At 49.9% G+C, this 23,903-nt stretch overlaps 1 protein-coding gene across 2 annotated transcripts in view; it reads left to right on the top strand.

The window, feature by feature from the left end:
* The window catches only part of GTF3C3 (general transcription factor IIIC subunit 3), a 310,738-nt gene that overhangs the window by 66,778 nt on the left and 220,057 nt on the right, over positions 1-23,903 (top strand). The window lies entirely within an intron of this gene.

The raw sequence follows: 23,903 nt of genomic DNA, 5'->3' as shown, positions 1-23,903 counted from the left end.
AGAGTCACTGGCATTAGGAATCTACATTAACGGTATCTTTCAGTACATTCAAAAGTCCTGTAACCAGTAGTTCTATTTTTCAGGGATATTAACTTATCTCAAGGTTTAGTAACAAGAATACATCTAGTCAGTTCAAGATTGACCAAATCTGATTTCAGTAATGAACTCCAGATTATCCCTTAGCTTAGTTATCAAACAGTAGCCTTTGTATTGGGCTTGAACTCTCAAGCTACTCCCTTCACCAATTCCCTTTGCAGAAGGACACAAGAACTGACCACTGTGTCTCCCGGTAGGCTGGAGCACCACTCAATTGGGTGTAAGTCGCTTCCCCACTGAACTACCTCCTTACTTGTATTTCGATGATCTGGCCCTTCTAAGAAGACGAGTGGTGAAGGCTACACAACAGATTGATCAGGCCCAATCCTGGCGAGGCTCACCGGCCCTCAGGGCACCTCCGCTCCTCCCCTCACGCTCAAGCCAGCTCCTCTGGCGGTGCCCGAGCGGAGGAAGGACTTTACCCGCTTCCCCTGTCAGCAGTCGGCCCCTTTATCTCTCCCCTCTCGCTCGCGCCGGTCTCCCTGTGTGGCGCTCGAGCGAGGGGAAGATTTCTTCACGATGACCGCTGTACCTGGCAGAAGGCGGGACTCTCTCTCCGCGTCTCCCGAGGCAGCCGGCGCTTCTCCTAGACACTCGGCGAGGGTCGCGCTGATCTCTTGCTCATGCGCGAGGCGCTCCTACTTGGTTTCCCAGGGGACGCGCTGATCTCCGGGTCATGCGCGAAGCTCTTCCTCGCTCTCACCTCCCGCCTCCTCGGATCCGGCTCCGCCTCACGGAGCCCGGCGGCTCAACGGGGCATGCGCGGAGAGCTAGTGTCTCTCCCACAGAGACCGCGCTGATCGCGCTGCGCTGCCCTTCTTCTCCGCTCCTCACCTCAGGGCTGGCAGATACAGATCCACAGCGACGCCGCTCACCACGCTGGATTGGGGGGTGCAAGGGGCGGAACAGCCCGTTTTTCTCCTGGCTCCCTCAGTGCCTGCTGCTCTCCTCAGTGGCGCTCCACCACAGCAGGTGAGAGATGACGCTCCAGGGGATTACGAAGTAGGAGATAGGCTTAGAGCATTTACCAGTCTCTGGTCTGTGGCTGATGATAAGGGTACAGTTTCTACCAGTCTGTCCAACTGGGCAGAGGACCGCACTCCGCAGGCTGCAGTCTCCTTCTCCTTAATTCTTCCCCTCCCTGATGTAGAAAAGGGGCAAGCTAGGCGCCCAGGGTCTCCAGTAACTTCCTACAGCGGCGCCAAGACAAGTAACTAAAAGGGGAGTTGTGGGTTGGACCAAATAGGCAGCTTCCCAGTCTAGGAGGTCAACCCTAAGTCTAACCTTTTCCCACCCTTAGCTACCACCTGTCCTCCAGCTGACTTCCACAGGTAGACAAAATGGCTGCCCCGCATTCCGCCTTATATAGGCTGCCCTTCAGTGGTCCAGAATGGACCAGAAGGTTCTGGAATGCCCTATGTTAGGCTATGGCCAAGTTCTGTTGGTGACAGTTGGGGCAGTTGGTGGCCACCATTTTAGGTGGTGCCAACTTTCCTGTCAGAACAGGCCTCTGGGCCTGAGGTAAAAGACTATGAGGGGGAGAGAGAACACCTATCCCCCTGTCCAACCCCTACAAAAAGTCAGTAGACACAAAAATTAATAAGGGTATGAGGGGCAAAAAGGGGACAAAATAAATAAAAATTAGGAGGGACTTCGCCAAAAAGCCAGACAGGTCTAACACGCGTCCCCCCCAGCTGAAAGTGGGGAGAACTACCCAACCCCTTGGGAGTCCTCATCACTAAGGCGGAAATACCTGGAGAGACCGTCTGCATTGGCGTGGTCCACTCCAGGCCGATGTTCCACCCGGAAGTCCATTCCCTGTAGGGAGATGGACCACCTCAACAACTTGGGATTTTCCCCCTTCATCTGCATCAGCCAACGAAGGGGTCGGTGGTCAGTCTGAACCAGGAAGTGCGAGCCAAAGCGGTATGGCCGCAGCTTCTTCAGAGCCCACACCACCGCAAAAGCTTCCCTCTCAATGGCACTCCACTTCTGTTCCCGGGGAAGCAGTCTCCTGGATAAGAAGACTACGGGTTGATCCAGGCCCTCTTCATTCAGTTGCGATAACACTGCCCCAATGCCATGTTCTGATGCATCTGTTTGGACAATGAACTCCTTGGAGAAGTCTGGGGCCCTCAGGACCGGTGCCACACACATTGCCTGTTTCAACTTTTCAAAGGCTTGCTGACAAGCCTTTGTCCAAACTACCCGTCGAGGTTGTTTCTTGGAGGTGAGCTCTGTGAGGGGCGCTACAATAGTGCCATACCCCTTCACAAAGCGACGGTAGTATCCTGTGAGGCCCAGGAAAGCTCGGACCTCAGTCTGTGTCTTGGGGGGTTCCCAGGCCATGATTGCCTCAATCTTCGCCTGCAGGGGCTGCACAGTCCCCCTACCCACCAAGTGTCCAAGGTACACAACCGACCCCTGCCCAATCTGGCATTTGCTGGCTTTGATGGTCAATCCAGCTTGTCTCAGGGCCTGGAGAACGGCCTGCAAATGCTGCAGATGGTCCTCCCAACTGCTACTGAAGACAGCAATGTCATCCAAGTAAGCAGCAGAGAAACTCTCCATTCCAGAGAGGACCTGGTTCACCAGCCGCTGAAATGTGGCGGGGGCGTTCTTGAGCCCAAAGGGCATCACACAGAACTGGTAGTGTCCCTCAGGCGTGGAGAAGGCTGACCTTTCCCTTGCTCCATCTGTCAAGGAGATCTGCCAGTACCCTGAAGTGAGGTCAAAGGTACTCAGATATTGGGCAGCTCCTAGCCGGTCAATCAATTCATCCGCCCTAGGGATCGGATGAGCATCAGTCCTTGTCACTGAATTCAGTCCTCGGTAATCCACACAGAACCTAAGTTCAGGTGTGGTGCCTGGGGGTGCGGCTTTTGGCACGAGCACCACCGGACTGGACCAAGGGCTGTTGGAAGGTTCAATTACTCCCAGCTCTAGCATCTTGGCAACTTCTCCATGGATGCTAGCCTTCACCTTGTCAGACAGCCGGTAGGTCTTAGACTTCACTGGTGGGCTGTCTCCTGTGTCCACATCATGGGTACACAGGTGGGTCCGTCCCGGGACAAGGGAGAACAACGAAGAGTACTGCTCCAGGATCTGGCGGCAGTCCTCCCGTTGCTCAGGAGTTAGAGTAGGAGAGAGAATCACTCCCTCCACTGACCCATCCTTCTCTTGGGACGAAAGGAGATCTGGGAGAGGTTCGCTTTCCGCTTCCTCTTCCCCGTCAGTCACCATCATCAGCATGACTTCGGGCCTCTCATGGTGGAGCTTGAGTCGGTTGGCATGCAGCACCCGTAGGGGCTGTCGAGGGGTCTTAAGGTCCACCAGGTATGTGGCCTTACCCTTCTTTTCCAACACCTCAAAGGGGCCTGTCCAGCGATCCTGGAGGGCGCTAAGCTCTCCAGGCTCCATCACCCACACTTTCTGTCCAGGCTCCAGTTCCACCTGGTGAGCATTGTGGTCGTACCACTCCTTCATGACTGCCTGGCTGGCCTCCAAGTTGTCAGAAGCTTGCTTCCACACCTTCGCCATTTGGCTCCTGAAGGCCAGCATGTAGCTCACCACATCCTGGGGGGGTTTCCTGGGAGATTTCTCCCAACCATCCTTAACCAGGCTGAGAGGACCGCGTACAGGGTGCCCATACAGAAGCTCAAAGGGGCTGAAGCCCACTCCCTTCTGGGGCACTTCCCTGTAGGAAAAGAGTAAACAGGGTAGGAGGACATCCCATTTCCTCCGCAGGCTCTCGGGCAGACTTCTGATCATGCCCTTCAAGGTCTTATTAAACCTCTCAACCAGTCCATTCGACTGGGGGTGATAAGGAGTGGTGAACCGGTAGGTCACTCCACACTCCTTCCACATGGCCCGCATGTAAGCTGACAGGAAGTTGGTCCCCCTGTCGGACACAACTTCCTTGGGAAATCCCACACGGGTAAAGATTCCCATTAGGGCTCTTGCCACTACAGGTGCAGTGACTGTCCTCAGAGGTATTGCCTCTGGGTACCGTGTGGCATGATCCACCAGTACCAGGATAAACCTGTGACCAGCTGCTGTTGGTGGATCCAAAGGCCCTACAATGTCGATGCCCACCCTCTCAAAGGGGGTGCTAACGACTGGAAGTGGTTCCAGGGGAGCTTTTAGCTTCACCCCTGTTTTCCCACTGGCCTGGCAGGTTACACATGTCCTACAGTATGTGTTGGACGCCACTTTCATCTGAGGCCAGTAAAAGTGGAGGACAAGCCGTGCAAAGGTCTTATCCTGGCCTAAGTGTCCTGCCAGGGGTATGGCATGAGCCAATTCCAAAAGAAAGGCTCGGTACTGTTGCGGGACTACCAAGGCCCTCGATGAACCAGGCGAGGGTACCTTGGGTTCACTGTAGAGGAGTCCATCCTCCCAGTAAATATGGTAATGTCCCGTAACATCACCTGCTGCTTGGGCTTCAGCCTGTCGCCTCAGTCCCTCAAGGGTGGGGCACTCCCTCTGCCCCTTACAGAATTCCTCTCTGGTAGGACCTCCCTCCACATGCCACTCCGCAGGGATGGGTAAATCCTCCAGAGAGTCTACTTCCCCCTCCACGGACTCCTGGTCCACCACCGCAGGTGGCCGATCTGTCTCATGGGGTGTGGAAGCCGGAGCAGGCTTTCTCTGTCTCCGGGTCTGTCCCTTCTTAGCAGCGGGTTGGGCCATTGTTCCAGGCTCCAACCCAGGCGAACTCCCTCTCCGGGCAGTCGCAGACCGTGTGCTGACACAGGCCCAGTCAGGTGTACCCAGCATCGCAGAATGCGTCCGGTATTCCACCTCTCTCCAAGTGTTGTGTTCCATGTCATTCCCCAACAGACAATCGACTGGCACGGCAGGGCTTACGGCAACTCGAAGTGAACCTGCAACCCCCTCCCACTCAAAGGGAACCTCAGCCACTGGATAGTGGCCCATTCTGCCGTCAGCCATCGCAGCGGGGTGGAGTACATTAGGAACAACCTGCTCTGGGGACACCAGCTGACTTCTCACCATAGTCATACTGGCTCCTGTATCCCTCAGAGCCTCCCCTCTCTGGCCATTGATGGTAACCCATTGCCCATACTTTGTAGTATTTGGGGGCACCTGGATCTTTGGCACCATCTCCCGCTCTCCCAGGGACACTAAGGTGACACCCGCCCACTCACCCCCCTTATCTAAGGGCAACTCCTCCCCGAGCGCTACACTAGCTACTCCCGGTGACTTTCCTCCGGTGGGAGGGGGTGGTCTCTTTGGGCATCTGACATCTCCCTTATAATGTCCAACGCCACCGCATTCAAAACAGTGGAGAACCCTGGGCTGCTGGCTTTGGCCAGGATGAGGGTTCCGGGGCGGGTTTGCCCTAGGGGTGAAACCTGCTCCCTTCCCTTGGAAGTTATTTTGGGGACCTTTAGAGAACTCTTTCTTTTTCTCCCCCCCCTCCTTCTTCTGGGGGGCGCCCTGTCCGGCTTTTTGAGATTCCCCTCCAGTCCCCTTGGAGGACACCCGGGTACTTGTCCAGATGTCCGCCTTCTCTGCAAGCTTCCGGGGATTGGTCAGCTTGCTGTCTACCAGGTGTTGGCGCAGCTCGGGAAAACATTTCTCGAGGAGGTGTTCTCTCAAAAATAGATCGTACAGCCCCTCATAATCTTTTACCTCACTGCCCTTGACCCAACCCTCTAAGGCCTTTCTGGCGTAATCAAGGAAGTCCACCCAGTTCTGAGTGCTCATCTTGTGGCTCCCCCTGAACTTCTGTCGGTACCTTTCTGGGGTGAGCCCGAACTTCCTCAACAACGCCAGCTTCATGGTGGGGTAGTTTGTCTGTTCCTCTGGATCCAGGGCCAGCAAGGTGTCCCGACCAGCAGGAGGCATGTACTTGTACAAACTACCCCCCCAGTGCTTCTCCTGCACTCCATGAACCTTCAGTGAAACCTCATAAGCGGCCAGCCACTTAGCTACATCATCCCCCTGACTGAAGCTCGCTATCAGGTCCTTTGGTATATAGGGTTTGGTCTCCCTGGCTGACTCCTTTGGTTCGCTGCCACCATTTCTATCAGGAGAGGACCCCCGTCGCAGACTTTGGAGCTCCAGTTCCTTCAGTCTAAACTCGTGGACCATCCTCCTCTCCTCTTTCTCCTGCTCCAACTTAGCCAACTCCCACCTTAACTGTCTTTTCTCCCTCCTATCGGTGAGCTCGGCTTCCGTTAGGCTCCTCCCAGAGATGCTACTGCCCTTTCTGGAGTAGGACACTGGTCCGGTGAGTAAGTTTTCCCCCTCATGGCGGAATAACTCTTCTACCTCCCCCACCGTGTCCTGGTCGACCTCTTCATCCTCCTCCTTCGTCTCTTGGTGTGCCTCCACCCAGGCCCTAAGGCTAGTCTGGAGCTCCCCCTTCCTGGCACCATGTTTGAAAAAGACCCCCATTTGTTGGCAGAACATTTTCAATTGGGACACGGAATAGACTTCCAGGTTTTCCACAGCGAACTCCATTGTGAGTCAGGCAAACCTGGATACACACCAGAAATTTCAGAGGGGCAAGGGCAACCTAAAGCCAACTCCACCCACCACCAGGAATAAATTTAGAAAAAACAAAAAGACTAATTGGGAGGGCCGCAAGGAGAAAACTCCTGATGTAGGTTGGGTGTATTACGTCAAATTACTAGTAAGTAGCTGCAACCAAGTCCGTAATCCCACCGCTAGGCACCAATATGTTGGAATTAGGTAGCCTGGCCTAGGGCAAGACTAACATTCAGAGGCACAGTGTAAAGGTTGCAGACCACCCAAAAGTAATTCCACGCAATAGCACTCAAAAAGAAAACACTACACCAAAATTATATGAAAATACGTACTGCTTTATATAAAAATAATATTCTCTTTGTTGTCAAATATAAGTAGCTCACATATAAATAGCTCAAAACATTTCAAGTCACTTTTAGGATCAGCAGTTACACTTCTTAAATTACTAGCAGATTATCACGTTGTCTTTAAAGCAGTTACTATATTCTTGAACTCCTATCACACTTTTGCATTAGGATAAACTGTACCTTAGAATCAATCAGGCTAGATATTACTCCACTAGAATCTTGGGAGAGAACTACGACTCACTAAAGGCAAAAGCAAATATCATCACAGTATTAGCATTCTTTCTAGCAGAGTCACTGGCATTAGGAATCTACATTAACGGTATCTTTCAGTACATTCAAAAGTCCTGTAACCAGTAGTTCTATTTTTCAGGGATATTAACTTATCTCAAGGTTTAGTAACAAGAATACATCTAGTCAGTTCAAGATTGACCAAATCTGATTTCAGTAATGAACTCCAGATTATCCCTTAGCTTAGTTATCAAACAGTAGCCTTTGTATTGGGCTTGAACTCTCAAGCTACTCCCTTCACCAATTCCCTTTGCAGAAGGACACAAGAACTGACCACTGTGTCTCCCGGTAGGCTGGAGCACCACTCAATTGGGTGTAAGTCGCTTCCCCACTGAACTACCTCCTTACTTGTATTTCGATGATCTGGCCCTTCTAAGAAGACGAGTGGTGAAGGCTACACAACAGATTGATCAGGCCCAATCCTGGCGAGGCTCACCGGCCCTCAGGGCACCTCCGCTCCTCCCCTCACGCTCAAGCCAGCTCCTCTGGCGGTGCCCGAGCGGAGGAAGGACTTTACCCGCTTCCCCTGTCAGCAGTCGGCCCCTTTATCTCTCCCCTCTCGCTCGCGCCGGTCTCCCTGTGTGGCGCTCGAGCGAGGGGAAGATTTCTTCACGATGACCGCTGTACCTGGCAGAAGGCGGGACTCTCTCTCCGCGTCTCCCGAGGCAGCCGGCGCTTCTCCTAGACACTCGGCGAGGGTCGCGCTGATCTCTTGCTCATGCGCGAGGCGCTCCTACTTGGTTTCCCAGGGGACGCGCTGATCTCCGGGTCATGCGCGAAGCTCTTCCTCGCTCTCACCTCCCGCCTCCTCGGATCCGGCTCCGCCTCACGGAGCCCGGCGGCTCAACGGGGCATGCGCGGAGAGCTAGTGTCTCTCCCACAGAGACCGCGCTGATCGCGCTGCGCTGCCCTTCTTCTCCGCTCCTCACCTCAGGGCTGGCAGATACAGATCCACAGCGACGCCGCTCACCACGCTGGATTGGGGGGTGCAAGGGGCGGAACAGCCCGTTTTTCTCCTGGCTCCCTCAGTGCCTGCTGCTCTCCTCAGTGGCGCTCCACCACAGCAGGTGAGAGATGACGCTCCAGGGGATTACGAAGTAGGAGATAGGCTTAGAGCATTTACCAGTCTCTGGTCTGTGGCTGATGATAAGGGTACAGTTTCTACCAGTCTGTCCAACTGGGCAGAGGACCGCACTCCGCAGGCTGCAGTCTCCTTCTCCTTAATTCTTCCCCTCCCTGATGTAGAAAAGGGGCAAGCTAGGCGCCCAGGGTCTCCAGTAACTTCCTACAGCGGGGCCAAGACAAGTAACTAAAAGGGGAGTTGTGGGTTGGACCAAATAGGCAGCTTCCCAGTCTAGGAGGTCAACCCTAAGTCTAACCTTTTCCCACCCTTAGCTACCACCTGTCCTCCAGCTGACTTCCACAGGTAGACAAAATGGCTGCCCCGCATTCCGCCTTATATAGGCTGCCCTTCAGTGGTCCAGAATGGACCAGAAGGTTCTGGAATGCCCTATGTTAGGCTATGGCCAAGTTCTGTTGGTGACAGTTGGGGCAGTTGGTGGCCACCATTTTAGGTGGTGCCAACTTTCCTGTCAGAACAGGCCTCTGGGCCTGAGGTAAAAGACTATGAGGGGGAGAGAGAACACCTATCCCCCTGTCCAACCCCTACAAAAAGTCAGTAGACACAAAAATTAATAAGGGTATGAGGGGCAAAAAGGGGACAAAATAAATAAAAATTAGGAGGGACTTCGCCAAAAAGCCAGACAGGTCTAACACGCGTCCCCCCCAGCTGAAAGTGGGGAGAACTACCCAACCCCTTGGGAGTCCTCATCACTAAGGCGGAAATACCTGGAGAGACCGTCTGCATTGGCGTGGTCCACTCCAGGCCGATGTTCCACCCGGAAGTCCATTCCCTGTAGGGAGATGGACCACCTCAACAACTTGGGATTTTCCCCCTTCATCTGCATCAGCCAACGAAGGGGTCGGTGGTCAGTCTGAACCAGGAAGTGCGAGCCAAAGCGGTATGGCCGCAGCTTCTTCAGAGCCCACACCACCGCAAAAGCTTCCCTCTCAATGGCACTCCACTTCTGTTCCCGGGGAAGCAGTCTCCTGGATAAGAAGACTACGGGTTGATCCAGGCCCTCTTCATTCAGTTGCGATAACACTGCCCCAATGCCATGTTCTGATGCATCTGTTTGGACAATGAACTCCTTGGAGAAGTCTGGGGCCCTCAGGACCGGTGCCACACACATTGCCTGTTTCAACTTTTCAAAGGCTTGCTGACAAGCCTTTGTCCAAACTACCCGTCGAGGTTGTTTCTTGGAGGTGAGCTCTGTGAGGGGCGCTACAATAGTGCCATACCCCTTCACAAAGCGACGGTAGTATCCTGTGAGGCCCAGGAAAGCTCGGACCTCAGTCTGTGTCTTGGGGGGTTCCCAGGCCATGATTGCCTCAATCTTCGCCTGCAGGGGCTGCACAGTCCCCCTACCCACCAAGTGTCCAAGGTACACAACCGACCCCTGCCCAATCTGGCATTTGCTGGCTTTGATGGTCAATCCAGCTTGTCTCAGGGCCTGGAGAACGGCCTGCAAATGCTGCAGATGGTCCTCCCAACTGCTACTGAAGACAGCAATGTCATCCAAGTAAGCAGCAGAGAAACTCTCCATTCCAGAGAGGACCTGGTTCACCAGCCGCTGAAATGTGGCGGGGGCGTTCTTGAGCCCAAAGGGCATCACACAGAACTGGTAGTGTCCCTCAGGCGTGGAGAAGGCTGACCTTTCCCTTGCTCCATCTGTCAAGGAGATCTGCCAGTACCCTGAAGTGAGGTCAAAGGTACTCAGATATTGGGCAGCTCCTAGCCGGTCAATCAATTCATCCGCCCTAGGGATCGGATGAGCATCAGTCCTTGTCACTGAATTCAGTCCTCGGTAATCCACACAGAACCTAAGTTCAGGTGTGGTGCCTGGGGGTGCGGCTTTTGGCACGAGCACCACCGGACTGGACCAAGGGCTGTTGGAAGGTTCAATTACTCCCAGCTCTAGCATCTTGGCAACTTCTCCATGGATGCTAGCCTTCACCTTGTCAGACAGCCGGTAGGTCTTAGACTTCACTGGTGGGCTGTCTCCTGTGTCCACATCATGGGTACACAGGTGGGTCCGTCCCGGGACAAGGGAGAACAACGAAGAGTACTGCTCCAGGATCTGGCGGCAGTCCTCCCGTTGCTCAGGAGTTAGAGTAGGAGAGAGAATCACTCCCTCCACTGACCCATCCTTCTCTTGGGACGAAAGGAGATCTGGGAGAGGTTCGCTTTCCGCTTCCTCTTCCCCGTCAGTCACCATCATCAGCATGACTTCGGGCCTCTCATGGTGGAGCTTGAGTCGGTTGGCATGCAGCACCCGTAGGGGCTGTCGAGGGGTCTTAAGGTCCACCAGGTATGTGGCCTTACCCTTCTTTTCCAACACCTCAAAGGGGCCTGTCCAGCGATCCTGGAGGGCGCTAAGCTCTCCAGGCTCCATCACCCACACTTTCTGTCCAGGCTCCAGTTCCACCTGGTGAGCATTGTGGTCGTACCACTCCTTCATGCCTGCCTGGCTGGCCTCCAAGTTGTCAGAAGCTTGCTTCCACACCTTCGCCATTTGGCTCCTGAAGGCCAGCATGTAGCTCACCACATCCTGGGGGGGTTTCCTGGGAGATTTCTCCCAACCATCCTTAACCAGGCTGAGAGGACCGCGTACAGGGTGCCCATACAGAAGCTCAAAGGGGCTGAAGCCCACTCCCTTCTGGGGCACTTCCCTGTAGGAAAAGAGTAAACAGGGTAGGAGGACATCCCATTTCCTCCGCAGGCTCTCGGGCAGACTTCTGATCATGCCCTTCAAGGTCTTATTAAACCTCTCAACCAGTCCATTCGACTGGGGGTGATAAGGAGTGGTGAACCGGTAGGTCACTCCACACTCCTTCCACATGGCCCGCATGTAAGCTGACAGGAAGTTGGTCCCCCTGTCGGACACAACTTCCTTGGGAAATCCCACACGGGTAAAGATTCCCATTAGGGCTCTTGCCACTACAGGTGCAGTGACTGTCCTCAGAGGTATTGCCTCTGGGTACCGTGTGGCATGATCCACCAGTACCAGGATAAACCTGTGACCAGCTGCTGTTGGTGGATCCAAAGGCCCTACAATGTCGATGCCCACCCTCTCAAAGGGGGTGCTAACGACTGGAAGTGGTTCCAGGGGAGCTTTTAGCTTCACCCCTGTTTTCCCACTGGCCTGGCAGGTTACACATGTCCTACAGTATGTGTTGGACGCCACTTTCATCTGAGGCCAGTAAAAGTGGAGGACAAGCCGTGCAAAGGTCTTATCCTGGCCTAAGTGTCCTGCCAGGGGTATGGCATGAGCCAATTCCAAAAGAAAGGCTCGGTACTGTTGCGGGACTACCAAGGCCCTCGATGAACCAGGCGAGGGTACCTTGGGTTCACTGTAGAGGAGTCCATCCTCCCAGTAAATATGGTAATGTCCCGTAACATCACCTGCTGCTTGGGCTTCAGCCTGTCGCCTCAGTCCCTCAAGGGTGGGGCACTCCCTCTGCCCCTTACAGAATTCCTCTCTGGTAGGACCTCCCTCCACATGCCACTCCGCAGGGATGGGTAAATCCTCCAGAGAGTCTACTTCCCCCTCCACGGACTCCTGGTCCACCACCGCAGGTGGCCGATCTGTCTCATGGGGTGTGGAAGCCGGAGCAGGCTTTCTCTGTCTCCGGGTCTGTCCCTTCTTAGCAGCGGGTTGGGCCATTGTTCCAGGCTCCAACCCAGGCGAACTCCCTCTCCGGGCAGTCGCAGACCGTGTGCTGACACAGGCCCAGTCAGGTGTACCCAGCATCGCAGAATGCGTCCGGTATTCCACCTCTCTCCAAGTGTTGTGTTCCATGTCATTCCCCAACAGACAATCGACTGGCACGGCAGGGCTTACGGCAACTCGAAGTGAACCTGCAACCCCCTCCCACTCAAAGGGAACCTCAGCCACTGGATAGTGGCCCATTCTGCCGTCAGCCATCGCAGCGGGGTGGAGTACATTAGGAACAACCTGCTCTGGGGACACCAGCTGACTTCTCACCATAGTCATACTGGCTCCTGTATCCCTCAGAGCCTCCCCTCTCTGGCCATTGATGGTAACCCATTGCCCATACTTTGTAGTATTTGGGGGCACCTGGATCTTTGGCACCATCTCCCGCTCTCCCAGGGACACTAAGGTGACACCCGCCCACTCACCCCCCTTATCTAAGGGCAACTCCTCCCCGAGCGCTACACTAGCTACTCCCGGTGACTTTCCTCCGGTGGGAGGGGGTGGTCTCTTTGGGCATCTGACATCTCCCTTATAATGTCCAACGCCACCGCATTCAAAACAGTGGAGAACCCTGGGCTGCTGGCTTTGGCCAGGATGAGGGTTCCGGGGCGGGTTTGCCCTAGGGGTGAAACCTGCTCCCTTCCCTTGGAAGTTATTTTGGGGACCTTTAGAGAACTCTTTCTTTTTCTCCCCCCCCTCCTTCTTCTGGGGGGCGCCCTGTCCGGCTTTTTGAGATTCCCCTCCAGTCCCCTTGGAGGACACCCGGGTACTTGTCCAGATGTCCGCCTTCTCTGCAAGCTTCCGGGGATTGGTCAGCTTGCTGTCTACCAGGTGTTGGCGCAGCTCGGGAAAACATTTCTCGAGGAGGTGTTCTCTCAAAAATAGATCGTACAGCCCCTCATAATCTTTTACCTCACTGCCCTTGACCCAACCCTCTAAGGCCTTTCTGGCGTAATCAAGGAAGTCCACCCAGTTCTGAGTGCTCATCTTGTGGCTCCCCCTGAACTTCTGTCGGTACCTTTCTGGGGTGAGCCCGAACTTCCTCAACAACGCCAGCTTCATGGTGGGGTAGTTTGTCTGTTCCTCTGGATCCAGGGCCAGCAAGGTATCCCGACCAGCAGGAGGCATGTACTTGTACAAACTACCCCCCCAGTGCTTCTCCTGCACTCCATGAACCTTCAGTGAAACCTCATAAGCGGCCAGCCACTTAGCTACATCATCCCCCTGACTGAAGCTCGCTATCAGGTCCTTTGGTATATAGGGTTTGGTCTCCCTGGCTGACTCCTTTGGTTCGCTGCCACCATTTCTATCAGGAGAGGACCCCCGTCGCAGACTTTGGAGCTCCAGTTCCTTCAGTCTAAACTCGTGGACCATCCTCCTCTCCTCTTTCTCCTGCTCCAACTTAGCCAACTCCCACCTTAACTGTCTTTTCTCCCTCCTATCGGTGAGCTCGGCTTCCGTTAGGCTCCTCCCAGAGATGCTACTGCCCTTTCTGGAGTAGGACACTGGTCCGGTGAGTAAGTTTTCCCCCTCATGGCGGAATAACTCTTCTACCTCCCCCACCGTGTCCTGGTCGACCTCTTCATCCTCCTCCTTCGTCTCTTGGTGTGCCTCCACCCAGGCCCTAAGGCTAGTCTGGAGCTCCCCCTTCCTGGCACCATGTTTGAAAAAGACCCCCATTTGTTGGCAGAACATTTTCAATTGGGACACGGAATAGACTTCCAGGTTTTCCACAGCGAACTCCATTGTGAGTCAGGCAAACCTGGATACACACCAGAAATTTCAGAGGGGCAAGGGCAACCTAAAGCCAACTCCACCCACCACCAGGAATAAATTTAGAAAAAACAAAAAGACTAATTGGGAGGGCCGCAAGGAGAAAACTCCTGATGTAGGTTGGGTGTATTACGTCAAATTACTAGTAAGTAGCTGCAACCAAGTCCGTAATCCCACCGCTAGGCACCAATATGTTGGAATTAGGTAGCCTGGCCTAGGGCAAGACTAACATTCAGAGGCACAGTGTAAAGGTTGCAGACCACCCAAAAGTAATTCCACGCAATAGCACTCAAAAAGAAAACACTACACCAAAATTATATGAAAATACGTACTGCTTTATATAAAAATAATATTCTCTTTGTTGTCAAATATAAGTAGCTCACATATAAATAGCTCAAAACATTTCAAGTCACTTTTAGGATCAGCAGTTACACTTCTTAAATTACTAGCAGATTATCACGTTGTCTTTAAAGCAGTTACTATATTCTTGAACTCCTATCACACTTTTGCATTAGGATAAACTGTACCTTAGAATCAATCAGGCTAGATATTACTCCACTAGAATCTTGGGAGAGAACTACGACTCACTAAAGGCAAAAGCAAATATCATCACAGTATTAGCATTCTTTCTAGCAGAGTCACTGGCATTAGGAATCTACATTAACGGTATCTTTCAGTACATTCAAAAGTCCTGTAACCAGTAGTTCTATTTTTCAGGGATATTAACTTATCTCAAGGTTTAGTAACAAGAATACATCTAGTCAGTTCAAGATTGACCAAATCTGATTTCAGTAATGAACTCCAGATTATCCCTTAGCTTAGTTATCAAACAGTAGCCTTTGTATTGGGCTTGAACTCTCAAGCTACTCCCTTCACCAATTCCCTTTGCAGAAGGACACAAGAACTGACCACTGTGTCTCCCGGTAGGCTGGAGCACCACTCAATTGGGTGTAAGTCGCTTCCCCACTGAACTACCTCCTTACTTGTATTTCGATGATCTGGCCCTTCTAAGAAGACGAGTGGTGAAGGCTACACAACAGATTGATCAGGCCCAATCCTGGCGAGGCTCACCGGCCCTCAGGGCACCTCCGCTCCTCCCCTCACGCTCAAGCCAGCTCCTCTGGCGGTGCCCGAGCGGAGGAAGGACTTTACCCGCTTCCCCTGTCAGCAGTCGGCCCCTTTATCTCTCCCCTCTCGCTCGCGCCGGTCTCCCTGTGTGGCGCTCGAGCGAGGGGAAGATTTCTTCACGATGACCGCTGTACCTGGCAGAAGGCGGGACTCTCTCTCCACGTCTCCCGAGGCAGCCGGCGCTTCTCCTAGACACTCGGCGAGGGTCGCGCTGATCTCTTGCTCATGCGCGAGGCGCTCCTACTTGGTTTCCCAGGGGACGCGCTGATCTCCGGGTCATGCGCGAAGCTCTTCCTCGCTCTCACCTCCCGCCTCCTCGGATCCGGCTCCGCCTCACGGAGCCCGGCGGCTCAACGGGGCATGCGCGGAGAGCTAGTGTCTCTCCCACAGAGACCGCGCTGATCGCGCTGCGCTGCCCTTCTTCTCCGCTCCTCACCTCAGGGCTGGCAGATACAGATCCACAGCGACGCCGCTCACCACGCTGGATTGGGGGGTGCAAGGGGCGGAACAGCCCGTTTTTCTCCTGGCTCCCTCAGTGCCTGCTGCTCTCCTCAGTGGCGCTCCACCACAGCAGGTGAGAGATGACGCTCCAGGGGATTACGAAGTAGGAGATAGGCTTAGAGCATTTACCAGTCTCTGGTCTGTGGCTGATGATAAGGGTACAGTTTCTACCAGTCTCTCCAACTGGGCAGAGGACCGCACTCCGCAGGCTGCAGTCTCCTTCTCCTTAATTCTTCCCCTCCCTGATGTAGAAAAGGGGCAAGCTAGGCGCCCAGGGTCTCCAGTAACTTCCTACAGCGGGGCCAAGACAAGTAACTAAAAGGGGAGTTGTGGGTTGGACCAAATAGGCAGCTTCCCAGTCTAGGAGGTCAACCCTAAGTCTAACCTTTTCCCACCCTTAGCTACCACCTGTCCTCCAGCTGACTTCCACAGGTAGACAAAATGGCTGCCCCGCATTCCGCCTTATATAGGCTGCCCTTCAGTGGTCCAGAATGGACCAGAAGGTTCTGGAATGCCCTATGTTAGGCTATGGCCAAGTTCTGTTGGTGACAGTTGGGGCAGTTGGTGGCCACCATTATAGGTGGTGCCAACTTTCCTGTCAGAACAGGCCTCTGGGCCTGAGGTAAAAGACTATGAGGGGGAGAGAGAACACCTATCCCCCTGGCCAACACCTACAAAAAGTCAGTAGACACAAAAATTAATAAGGGTATGAGGGGCAAAAAGGGGACAAAATAAATAAAAATTAGGAGGGACTTCGCCAAAAAGCCAGACAGGTCTAACACACCCCCTTTCAGTTTTTATAAGTAGAAAAATTCATTTGTGAAATCTGAGAAAACTATAGATTCATTGTGTAAGGGAATTGATCTGTGTCCCCAATGAATATATCATGGCACCTAATACGAAAAATGATCAAATGGTCTGCTGATGTTTCTGATAAAAGGTAGTGTGTGGTCCACCTTATGGTACATGTGGCTGTATAGTGCATTTACCCAGCTTCTGCTCTAGGTCATGTTGGGCATGGGTTTAAATATTATTGTAAGAATGGCAACATTCCAAATTGCACTAATCCCTAACCTTTTCAGTGTAATGGATAGATGGCCTAAAAAGCTAAAGAATATGATTAGTTTCAGTAATCTGTCTAGGTCCATTTATTTCACAATAAATAAGGTGCTCTGCAGTAAGAACGATGTTTGTTTTTGTTGCAACTCAAAATGAGAACTTTTTGTAAACAATTTGGTTTGAATACATTTCACCATGTTGAGGATACTTCATATCCATGTAGGGGCCCCTGTAGGCTTATTGTAGGGCATTTTCACACACTATGTTGTTCCATGCAGTACCTGCAAGCTCACCTCTGAAATTTGGGTTAATTGATTTCTTAGTTTATGACTCTGTCCTGCTGTTCAGTTTCTCTCCTGGGCCTGTTTGTCCTGGGGCCTGCAACCATTTAGTGTGAGGCCATCTGCTGTTTGATATGGAGTCTGCTGCCTTTCAGGGGACCTGCTGGCAGACGTTCTGGGGCCTTCGCTGGTTGTTGTGGTGTCCACTACTGCCTGTGGGACCCTTGCCTGCTGGGCATAAGGTCCCACTCCCACATCAGTTTCGGATGGTTCGTACTGTGTTCGCGGGAGAGTGGTTGCAGCCACTTGGGTGTGGTTGGCTTGCTACGACCCAATGGTTGGCGGCCTGTGTAGCTTGGATGTGGGCAGTCCCACTGCCACTTTGAATGTGTGGTGACGCGCTGCTGCTAGGGGGAGGGCCAGAGTTTGGGAGCATTCCACCACTTGGATTTAAAGGGCCCATTTCCTCTGAGTGAGTGGAGCTCACTGAGTCTAGTTTTGGAATGGGGACAGTCTCTGAGGGTTGGCCCAGCTAGGTTGGCAGTAGGTGGGACAGCGCCAGGATCTGTATAGTGGATTCCACTGATGCTGTTGTTGGAGCAAGCTATGCTGTGCTAGGCAGGAGTGGGAGCCAGCACTGCTGCAGCTGCACCTTTTAAAGGCCAATAAGTAATTATTAAAATGACAAAGCCATTTGTCTCACTTCCTGCTGGGCTGATTGGGACCTTTTAAAAATGCTGGTGGAGGATTACCATAATTGGTACTGGCCATGGTAAGTAAAATGCTACTCCAAACATGAGGAAACAAACAATGGAAAAATAATAAATAAGCAAAGCGTCAAACCTGTATATTTTCACTCCGTTAAACACCAAACATGATTAGCCAGGTTAAGAAGAAAACAGCTTGTCGTAGTATCAGTTGAAACGCATGTACAAAGGTCAAATTAGTTAGGAAGCTGGGAAACGTGAGGGCTGGGTGCCTCACATAAACGCTTGAAAACAGAGGCTGCCTCTAGGAATCTTCTCGTGCCGTTTCCAGGCAACACTGCATCAGCATTTTGAACCCTCTGCACTATGATCTGTGCGAAACTAGTGGCTAACTCCTTTTGCAGAATTTCAGTTACAGTGCTAAGAAGGAGATTGATGAGACTCGCACAGATCTTGGGTTTGACCAGGTTTGAGGATAACTGAAATTATTATCCATCTAAAACTCGAGCAGAAGTGGCACATTGGGGCCACCTCATACAAGAGAGGCACAAAAAGGGTGGCTAGCAAGGCTGCCTGCTTCTTAGGAGCCCATTAGGTCCAGATGCTTTCCACTTTCATATTCCTGTGGTAATTACGATACAAGTGTAATTTCCAAGATTATTTATTGACAACCTCGGGAATGCCAGGTAGAAAGGTGACCACAAGGAAACGGCTACACAGCAACTGAACCAGTGTAACATTCTAATCATACACGTAAGCAGATTGTGGAACACAGAACATAGTACAATCATTCTACAATCTATTAAAGACATCACTACACATCCCCCTTCTTTAATTTAAGAACAACCCATATCCTCTCTATGAAACAAGCACTGGCGTTGCCAATAGGTTTCGCATTTGGAAAGTTGGAGCTATTGGTTTTGTAAATGTCATTTTATATTTATATATTGTTATTGACAATGCCAATAACGATATATAAATATAAAATGTGATTTACAAAACCAATAGCTCCAACTTTCCAAATGCGAAACCTATTGGCAACGCCAGTGCTTGTTTTGCTTAAGGCCTTTTTGGATTCCCACAGAAATCTAAGTGGCCCAGAGACTGGCGAAGAAGTCAAGACTGCCTCTCGCCTGCACCACAGGCCGGGCAGGAGCTCCTGGGAGGGGGTGTGGTGCGTGTCAGAGCCTTCCTGTAGGGGAGGGGCCGAGGGGAGTGGTGGTTCTAGTGTGTAAAGCGTACTACAAGGCCCCGCCCGTGAAATGTCAATAATATAATTATGTGCCTGCTTTCTGGGGCCGCCCCGATGATGAAACCTGAGCCAGTGATGTTTGACTGGTTGTTGATTAGCATCTCAAACGGGAATGCGCTATAGCGCTTTGATCGAGAGTACATGATTCCCCTCTCTGGTAAGCTCTTACGGGGACGCCTGTTATTTTTTGGTTGACCTTGACTGGATGAAGGGGTGGGATGGCCATGCCTGGATTTGAACCCGGGACTTTCATATCATCACAATGAACGATTTTGGTTCTAGTCTCAAGAGTCAATGCTTAGAATGTCAGCGTCATGCGTGTAGAGCGACCGCCCTCAATTAAGATTTTATAACAAACCCACTCTTAATTTTGCCACGCACCTTGTCGCACATTTCACTACATAACAAGTAAACAGATGAGGTGCTCCCCGCTGTGGTTAAAAGTTCCTGCGTTAAGCTCCGGTGGCATGTGGTGATGCAGTCGGCCACTGCCGCACATTTCAAATACTGTTCCATTGGACTTGATGGCAAGGTAAACGTTCCTAGCGAACAAACTGCATTACAAGTCCTTTAGTAACCGTAATCAGGAGTTGATGGATCATTTAGTAGGCTCAATATCCTGTGATTCTGGGTAAATTACCTAATCTCCCGAGCATACCAAAAAAAAAAAAACGAATGTATCCTTGTGTTACATAATTAGTGCTCGTGTAAAGTGTTCCATTACATTCGAGTCGATTTCGCGCTATATACAATTGCAACAAAAAAATCAAATCTACAGCAGGAGCCATCGTATTCGACCAGCCCTTTTTCAAGTGCCTCTCGTGGCTCCAAGGCTATGGTGTGTCTGACAGGTAGAGAGCGATGGGCGGCCGATCGCAGCGTTTTCTCCGCATGCCAGCCTCTTGCAAGGTGTCGTCAGGGTTAATGTTTCTATGGTGCATTTTTTTTTCAGAAAGGGATTCCACTCGGGGCAGGCGGGGTAGGCGAGCCGTGCAGCGGCTTTCTTATTCAGCGTAAAAGGCCCGTGTGCACTCCCTGGCATTCCAAGGTCCATGTGTACTGTACCGCAGTCCTGCATCTGCGAGAGGGTGGGGTTACACCCGAGGTGCCTGGGGGCTTCACTGGGCGGGCATGCGTAGAATCCAATATGTTAACGGAGTACGACTGTGCCAGGGGAAGCGTGTGCAACCCCTAGCTCTAGTGAGAAACAGATGCAAACATAGATAGAAATGAGGAAGTCGCAGTACTATTTCTGTGTGGGTGGGAGTGCATAGGCAGTTTAAGAGAGATTACTAACTGCAAACTGATACATATTGTAGCGATAGGAGTTTACATTGTCAAGCTGCGGGCGGGGGAGAGCTCCTGGCAAATGGCCTCGCAATGCTGGCAAATGGCCGGAGGGAAGCCGGATGGGGGCGGGAGAGCCTGGTGGGGGGGCGGGAATGCGAGCGAGGGGAGGAGAAGTGTGGCAGGCGGATTAGGGAGATGCGCGTGCTTGTGTGGTCATGTGACCTGCTTTTGTGGTCACGTGACTCACATGCACTGTGAAAAAACCGCAGTGGTTTGACGAGTCGATGGAGCACTTGAATTCTTGCCTATTACATTCGCAAGCGAATGATAATAGGCGAAACCTAAAAACAAGAAAAAAATAACGAAAATTAAATATAAGTAGTGCAAACATAATCATCAAGTTTCTTGGGTTTCGTGATCTTCCTACCAAAACCACTAAACTTATCAAAACAATTTAAGTTATTTGGTAAATTCGGAATAATGTTATCGTTCCTTGAATCTAAAATATCTTTTGATTCAATATCAGTAGGTAAATGTACTTCTTGAGTGGAAACAGGTACAGGTACATCAGTTTCGTTATTTCGGTCAAGGGTGATCCACCAGTACTTGTCAAAGTTGGAAAAAATTTCTGTACAGATTTTTTTTCCTCAGAAACACACTATTTAGCTAATGCTAATTTGCTCCTATGATAAATAGAACCATTTTCAAGTTGATCAGTGTTTCTATTTACCTTAACAACTTTCTGTGGTTCACTAAATCTGTTTTCACCTTTGACAGTTTTTTTACTGGATTTTACTCTAACCCACTGGCCAACGTGAATATTAACATCCTTAACTCCATATTTGTTGTCCAAATAAATGTTGTTTTTCTGTTGAGAATTGGTTATACACACTTTAATATCATTGATATTCCAGTCACTTTTTCCCCCTTTGTTCATCCAACCAGGATTTACTTTGAAATGGGGCACTCTACCTCTCATAATGGTAAAAGGACTATTGGCAATGGAATCATGTACAGTTGTTCTTTAACTCCAAAACATTTTCATCAATTCTGTTTTCAAATCTTTCTTCTTATTCATGGCAAGCTGAATGGTACCTTTAATTACCCTATTTATTCTCTCAACAACTGCATTTCCCCTAGGGTGATATAAAGCAGTGAATGTTTGTTCAATTCCAGCATAGTCCATGAACCTTTTCATTTCCAACGATTTAAATTGGACTCCGTTATCAGTAAGTAAAGATTTTGGAGAACCTACTCATAAGAATATGTTCTCCAGGAAATTGAGAACAGAATAAGTATCTATTTTATTAACAATTTCCAATTCAGTCCATTTCGAAAGCAAATCCATTAATACAACGATACATTTTTGTGTACCATCAATCCATGAAACAGGTCCCATTATGTCATGGGCCACATCTTCCCATGGTAAACTCGGACATACTAAAGGACATAAAAGAGGATTCAATGTTTTCTGAGATTTGTCAGCTGAAATACACTCTACCCAAGATCTAACAAAACGTTCCATTTCAATGTCGATTTTAGGCCCCCAATAAAGTGACTTGATACTCTTTTTAGTGCGGGCAATACCTGGATGACCCTCATGACAAAGAGCAATTATTTTGTTTCTCAAAATAGTGGGTGGAATAATTTTATCACCTCTTACTAAAAATGTCCCTTCAAAGCCTTACCTCCCAGAATGCTTTAAATTCACCAAGGAGGTCATGTTTACTACATCATTTCCAACCTTGTTCAATACAAACTTTCACATTCTCTAGAATGGGATCATTCATTTGTGCTTCAACCCATTCCTTTTCTTGTAAACATTGACTATTTTTATTCACAAAGATGCCAGCCACACAAACATAATTCCAAGGACTGGAATCAATTTCTGTAAGAGGTAATGATAACTTACTTAATAAATCTGCAGTAACATTCAGTTTTCCTGGGACGTACTCCACTTTATAAATAAAATCTTGTAATCACATAGAAAGTCTGAAAATTCTTGCTGAAGCTCTGGATAACCCTTCAGTAGTTAACACCTTTGTCAAAGGTTTATGATCTGTTCTGACAGTGAACTTGTTTCCCCAAATAAATTTCATAAAGTGCTATAGAGCCCAAACACATGCCAAGGTCTCCCTTTCTATAACCGAGTATTTTTCCTCAGTTGGAGACAGGGACTAGAGGCAAAAGCTATTACAACTTCAGAACCTTTCTCATCACCTTGGGTCAGAACTGCTCCCAAACCTTTCCCACTGGCATCTGTGGTTATAAAGGTTGTAGCAGAAGGATTGAATCCTTTTAATGTGGGAGCTTTAACTAAAGCTGATTTAATACTTAAAAAGGAAGACTGACATTTATCAGACCATTCAAATTTACACTTATTCTTAAGTAAAGCACGCATTTCATGTGTTTTATCAGCAAATTTCTCCACAAATTTGGAATAATATTCCGCTAAACCTAAAAAGGAGCGAAGTTAATCTTTGTTGGATGGTGGTGGAGCTTTGGATATGGCTTCAACAAGTTTGCCTTTGGGTTTTATGCCATCATGGCATATCACATGACCTGGATAAGTTATGCTAGATTCAGCAAACTTACACTTACTTATTTCACCTGTAAGGCCCTTATCATCTAGAATACACAAGACACTTCTAAGGATTTCATCATGGCGATTTTTTGACTTTCCCATGAATAATATATCGTCTTGAAAAAATACAACGTCACAAATGTGACCTAACAATTGTGACATGAGTCTCTGGAAAACTGCAGCCGCTGATGCCAATCCAAAAGGCATTCGGCAGAATTGGAAACATCCAAAAAGAGTACAAAACGCTGTTAAATGTTTGCAATCCGGATCTAATGCAATTTGATGGTATGCGATGTGGAAAACCATTTTGCATCCCTAGTCAAAGATAACATTTCATCAATACGAGGTAATGGGAACTGATCCACAACAATGTTATTATGAAGCCCTCTTAGATCCACACATAACCTAACCTTGCCATTGGCTCGTCTCGCAACGACCAATGGAGATATCCATTTGGATGATTCTATAGGTTCTATAATGTGAGCATTCAAAAGTTTATCCAATTCTTGTTTGACTTCATCACGAACGATGAAAGGAATGTTTCTAGTTTTATGAATTTTAGGATCAGCACTCTGTTTCAATTTAATAGAATGTGAGAAACCCTTTAATTTCCCAATTTTATTATTGAAGACGTTTGGAAATTCTTCCAACACCCATTTTTTTGTATCCTCAGAATCACAAGGGACAAAAACTTGTTCAGGGCTATTGGGGTTTAAAATTATGTTTAACTTAAGTTGGTCTTTCCATCCAATGACAGATGGTCCATCTTGGGCTACATATAATGTGCATAAAGCAGATCTGCCCTTGAATCTAAAAATCAATTGTCTAAATCCGATGATGTCAATTTTTTCTCCAGTGTAACTCTCCGGATTAACATCAGGAGATTCTAAATGATTTCCAATGGTGGAGCAAAAATGGTCTACCCAAACACTTTTGGCAATAAAAGTGTATGTGACCCAGAGTCTGCTGCGACTTGTAAGGAAACAACACCAAAAGAAACCCAACATAGAGGTTTACTATCTCCGTTATCATCTAAGATTTTCAAAACAACTTTCTTTTTTTATCACATTTTGGTTTAACATCAACATCACTATCGTCTGATGACGAAACTTCAGTATCACTCTCCTGCACGCAAGCAACTTTCTTGTTTTTCTAATACGTTCTACGCCTACATGCTTTTGCAAAATGACCGATCAAGCCACACTCCATGCATTTGACAATATGTGCTGGACACTTGAAATAC

Source organism: Lissotriton vulgaris, chromosome 2_1, assembly GCF_964263255.1.
Source record: "Lissotriton vulgaris chromosome 2_1, aLisVul1.2, whole genome shotgun sequence".
NCBI classification, from domain to species: Eukaryota; Metazoa; Chordata; class Amphibia; order Caudata; family Salamandridae; genus Lissotriton; species Lissotriton vulgaris.
Note: the sequence above shows the minus strand (reverse complement) of the source record. Positions and strands in the feature narration are given on the sequence as shown.